The sequence below is a fragment of the Lagopus muta genome, chromosome W (assembly GCF_023343835.1).
Source record: "Lagopus muta isolate bLagMut1 chromosome W, bLagMut1 primary, whole genome shotgun sequence".
NCBI classification, from domain to species: Eukaryota; Metazoa; Chordata; class Aves; order Galliformes; family Phasianidae; genus Lagopus; species Lagopus muta.
Window position 1 is genome coordinate 3,772,910 of NC_064471.1, and position 6,007 is coordinate 3,778,916.

A 6,007-nucleotide genomic window follows, 5' to 3' on the forward strand; every position below is an offset into this window, starting at 1 on the left:
GAGGTTTTTCTTGAGATAAGACTCTGAGTGACTTGTCAAGGAGGCAACTGATGGGTGCTAACTGTGTGACAATGGATATCGCTTTGGGAACATTTGCAAGCCCCTTCCCCCAGAGCTGCTTGCTCTATAGAAGAGCGGAAGAGAGTGGTCAGCAGTGTTCACTGGCAGAAGATCTGGCCTGTGGCCAAACCGCTCCAGCTAAGTATGGAAGGTTGGGGGATGATACCATTGTATCTTGCGAAGGCAAGATGCAAGTTGGTGCCTCCCTGCTTCCTCTTATCTACTGGCAAGGCCAGGAAGATAAGAACAAAGGAGTTTCCTGCTGAGGCCCCAGAGCCAGAAGCTGCCACTCAAAGGAGAGCTGACTCAACCACTTTGGATTTGAGCTGTCACTCCAAAGATAGCTGACTTCACCACTTTGAAAGCATTGAAAAGGGGCCATCATCGCCATGGTCGTCGTCGTGCTTCTCGTCCTTCGTCATCAATAGAACAACAATGCCCGACGACCCACCACTACTGAGGATCAAAGACAGAACTACGAACCTCGCTGGATCCATGGTGGTGACTATGTCCCTCTTGCTGCCTATAAAGATTCCTTGCCTCTTCTTTCCTATCTTTTCTATCTCCCTCCTTCCCTTCCCCATTACCCTAATTCATAATAGTGTCTGCCCTCCCCTTCCCCATTTCCCTGATTAAGATTTGTAATAAACTGGTCGGACCAACATTTGAACCGTTGCTTCTTAATCTCACGCCGGGTATACGGATAATAAAAGAACCTCTTCTCCCTCCTATAAATTGGAGCGAGACAAGGGGTGAAGCCAGGCTGCACTTCTCCTGGACCTATTTAAGAGCTGGCTACCAGAGGGGAAGGATCTCTTCTGGAGATCCCCTCTTTTGGTGTCTTCTGGTGAGCTCAACCAAAGGGTAAGCTCTTCCACATATTCTCTTTTTGTTATCGTTGTCTGCTTTGCCTTACTCTCTTGATTATATTGCAATTATAACATCTTGATATCCATTGATTATACACAATTATATTGTGATTATAACATCTTGGTTATATATACACATAAAGAACATGTTGGGAAAAGCGGTTTGGGTCTTTCCAGCTTCTGGGAAGGGCAAACCTCTTCGTGGAACTGTTTTTGCCCAGGGACCTGGGCCCACTTGGTGGGTGTTGCAGAGAAATGGGGATGTTCAGTGTGTACCACAAGGGAATTTGATGTTGGTGGAGTGCAGTCATGGAACCGGGCCGAACCACCCCGTAAACCATTGACACTTACCAATGGGTTATTTACCCTTTCAACCCTCCTTGGATTTTGATACTGCCTCCTAATAGTTCTCACTATGTCTGGTGGGAGTTTGAGCTCTCCCATCTCCTCACAGACACTAGAAACCTTTACCCAATCGACACCTGCTCATTATGTTACTTCCATTATGATATTCATGCCCACTAATGAGAGTGCTATTACATTCCTTAATAGCGGCCACTGTTAAGTATAGAAATGTAAGGTTAATTCAAATAGAAGGGAGAAGAGTGACAATCACACATTTAACCACAACAAATAAATATAACAGAAAATATAGTATTATTGTAACCAGAATACAAAATGTACCAGCACACAACATCAACTTGCCACAGACACCACCCCATGCACACTGAAATAAAGAAAATTAGTCACCAACTCATCTTTTCTTCATGAGTTTAACTTTTGATGGTATACTGTCCTTGACCGACCAAGTAGTTCCTCAGCATCTTGGAATAACCTCCTGTAACAATACTTCAGTTACCCCACGTGCGTTATTAGTTCTACAAGGGAATGCCTCTGGCTACTGTGAAAAGGTATCAGTTGGTACCAACATACAGCAATACCCCCCTTTTCTTGGGAGTTCCGAGAGATCAATTTGCCATTGTTACCCTCCCTTCCAAATTAATTAATTAGATTCCTATTCTCTCTAGAATATTTTACAGGTTCTGACTCAGGTTCAGAGATCTTAAGTTCACCATCTGGAATTAAAGCCTTCTTCAACTACCTGTCCTGCCACCTGACCCATCACCTGATTTCCAATTTCCTGCACAGTGTGACCTTTCTGACGTCCTTTACAATGTATAATAGCACACTCTCTGGTAGATTTACATCATGCTATTTTCCTTGCGTGTGCAATCCTTGCTCTTTTCAGATGGTACTACGAGTGTGTAGCACCCTGTCGACAGTTTACGGGCTGGTTCGGCCCGGTTCCGTGATGAGCACCTCCAGAAAAAAGGAAATGGGACGCCAAAATAATTAAGAACAGCGGCAACGATATGAGGAGAAACAAACTAATTTACTAAGTATATTATCGGAATGCAAGATAACACACTATAATACAATATAATCAGAATTGAAGCTAATACGTCAAATATAATGAGAGAGAGAATGTCCGATAGGTGGATAGGCCTCACCACAACGCTGAGGTGAGATGCGCAGTCCAGTTGAGCAGCAGGGAGACGGGAGCAGCACCCACGACGAAGGGCAGGCGAGAAAGAGCCCATCAGGTGACCTTGCCAGTAGTTAAACCTCCTCTCCCTGACTGCAAAGTCCCCTGGGGAATGTAGTTCTTCTTCTCTTCTGGGCAGGTACCCAGGACTTGAGCATTAACAGTTGAAGTCCCAGTGCCCCACATGATGTTATGATGTGGAACACCGAAAGCAAAAAAAAAAAAAAAAAAAAAACACACACAAAACCATGACATATCACCCCTTATTCTACATCACTACATCATGCTTAATACATACGCAAACAAACAATTATTATTATTATTATTATTACAGTAATTACCAAACATTAAACACATATACCAAACAATACAAAAAAAAACAAAAAAAAACACACAAAACAAAACACAAAACCGTGACACACCCCAAGTACATAATTAGCATTCAGGAACTTTTGGGGTGAGAGCCAATGCCCCTCTTTTACCTCCAATACAGTAGACACTGTATGAGATATTAAAATTGTTATTCTTTGGCCTAGAGTAACTCTACTGGTTTCTTCAATACTGAGTACTAGTGCAGCCACCGCCCTCAAGCACCCCAGCCATTCCTTACTTCATCAAGTTGTTTGGAGAAGTGTGCCCCTGCCCTTTGATAGGGTCCTAGGTTCTGGGCAAGGACTCCTAGGGCCATTCCTTTTTTTTTTTTTTTAAATGCGAGCTGGTAGCCCCAAAGCAGAGGGCCTTCATGAGTTCTTATTTCAGCTGAGGGAATGCCCTCCTTGCGTCCTCATTTCATATAGTATTTTGGCTTTACCAACAATCCATAGCTGTGTATCCATGGTCAGCACCATCCTGTCATTCCTGGGAACATATGGAGTACCTCGGCAGTTTGTGGCTCGGAGTTTTGGCAGGTGGCTTCTTTCCTGACAGTCCTTAAGGTTTGAAGTCCAGCTGTAATCTCATATCCCAAACATGTCACTTACTGTGGACTTACTTGTGCTTTCTGTCAAGAAACTTGATAATCATTTAAACCAAGAAATTCAGCAAATTCACAGTCCAGTGCACACTGTCCTCTTTTGTTCTTTTGTGACATCCACATACTGCAGTAAGGTTCCACTCTGGGATGGAGGAACTCAAGTCTCCAGTTCGCAAGTTGACCAGTTCTCAAAAATCATTGAGCTGTTCTCACAACCCTGGGTAACACTGTCCAGGTTAACTGAGTCTTTTCACCCCATCTTGGGGTTTTCCTATTCAAAGGCAAATAACCTTAGGCTTCCTTTGGCAAAACCGGGCAGAAAAGGCATCCTTCAAATCCAGAAGGTAAACTCCACTTACTCATTCCTTAACTTGGTTAATAAAGTGTATGGATTTTTCCACCACTGAGCGTATGCATTCAACTATTCTACTACTTGCCCTCAAATCTTGTACCAAGCTATAGCTTTTTCCATCTGATTTTTCATCGGCAAGATTGGGGCGTTGTATTTGGATTCATATTCAATTAGTAATCCAAACTCCAAAAATTATCTATTATTTCTTTTACCCTTCTACAGCCACATATCCTCAAAGGGCACTGCTTTACCCTTACTGGGCTAGCTCTTGCTTTTAACTTCTATTTAGGATTGCATTTTTTGGCTCTGACAGGTATCCCTTATACCCACACTCCTAAGCGTATCTTACTCAAGATTTCCGTAACTTCTGGGGCTATAACCTTGTTTTTCCCTGTTTGTGTTAAAGGCAGACTTACAATTCTCAATCAGTTAATATTCTTTGAGCCTTAGCTCCGGTTTTATTTAATTTCTTGCCAGAATAACTTAGCATGTATAAGAACTTATGTATTCTTACTTGTTTTCTCAGCCTGCATTTAATTGATCCCAAAACCTAAGCCTTTTCTTATTGGGCAGTAGCTCCTACTGCTGTTACAAAATCACCTACAGGTCTCAAGAGGCACCTGTATCCACCAAAAGATAAACCTCTTTATCCTGCTCCCCTAGCTGCGGTTTAACCAGTGGATCTGCTAGGGTAAATTTCCCAAATTCCCATCCTTCATCTCTGCAACCGGAGACAGTTCCCTCTTTCTCTGCAGTTTGCACACTTTATTTTCATTCCAGTGGGGCGGAGCCCTTCCTGGGCTCTTCCAGCCCTACTCCAGTGCCGTGACAATAACAGCTGCTGTTATTCCCAGTTTCCTTATTATCTCTGTTTCTCAACCATTTTTTTGTTTGTTTTGTTTTTCCTTCATATCGTTCACTTCTCTTCAGTCCTGACATCCCTGTCACACCCTGCTCATCTTTGCCTTCCTCAGCCTGTGTCCTTCCCAAACTCTCATCATTACATGAACTACTAACATCACATTTCAGTTTTACCTCCTCCTTTCCAGAGGCTTCCAGTGCTAACACTGGGATCTCGGGTTTCCTAGATCTCCGCAGATGAAGGCTATTCTCACTTCCAGTGCACTATGCTCTCCACCTCCCCCTTTGCAAGTAATGTTGCTTACAGCAGCAGTCTCCATCTGCAGCTCACTCTCTCACACCAAGTTCCGCTCTTGGGGGAACGGGGCGGGGGGGTTGCTCTCATGCCAGCACAGATAAACTCACTTTCTCTTTAACCCTTTTTCCTTTGCACATTACTTCACTATTTGTACCCTCAATTCTACATCCCTATATTATTAACAATTACGCTTTCTACCATCAAAACAGTTTGTCCCATTCCCTTCACAACTTACAGGTCATCTCCTCACAACTTATGGGTGCCCTCATTCCATACACATACCTGGTCCACTGATGGATGGTCCTTGCCCATTCCTGCAGTGATTGGATGAGGAAGGGAAGTCCTTCCAAGAAACCTCAGGGCGCATCAAGGGCATCCCCTCTCTCAGCCAGTTGCACAACCAAACAGAAGTTACCCCATCTGGGGGGTGCCAAACCAACGTGCAGAATCTAACCACACGGGTCATGGGATGAAGATTTATCTTCCTTGTGAAGGCTTCGTCGTCTTCCTTGCTGTAAACTTCTGACCTTTGTGGGGGGCATCCCCCCAAACTGGTTTCTTCTTGCCCTTTGGACATCTCATCACCTCCCTGCCAAATGTCCTCAGACTGTTCTCAAACCCTTATCTTTATGGCCTTCATCCCCCCTCACTATCCCAGACCCAGTGTCTGCCATCCCTTAGTTTACAGAAGCAAGAATGGAGAGCTTGTTAGAAAATATCTCTAACTATCCCCCTTCACCCCCCTTATTTTCAGTCACTGTGAAGCCTTCTTGCCTTTTTACTTTCACTTATGGGGCCCTTCTCACCTTTCAGGGTTAAACGAAACTTCAAGACTTTGAGTTAATTAATCAGTTCATTTATAAGGAGTCTTCTTTCCCCTCTGCCATACATTGCTGCAAGTGTACTGGCATACCTTTCTGGTACAGTCCTTGTGAATATATGCCACAGATTTGGTGTATACCTGAGCCTCCCAGGATCACGCTCTTGGTCTGAATCATCAGGAAGAAATGCACAGTCATGTAACATTTCCACCATGTTGCATTCACTC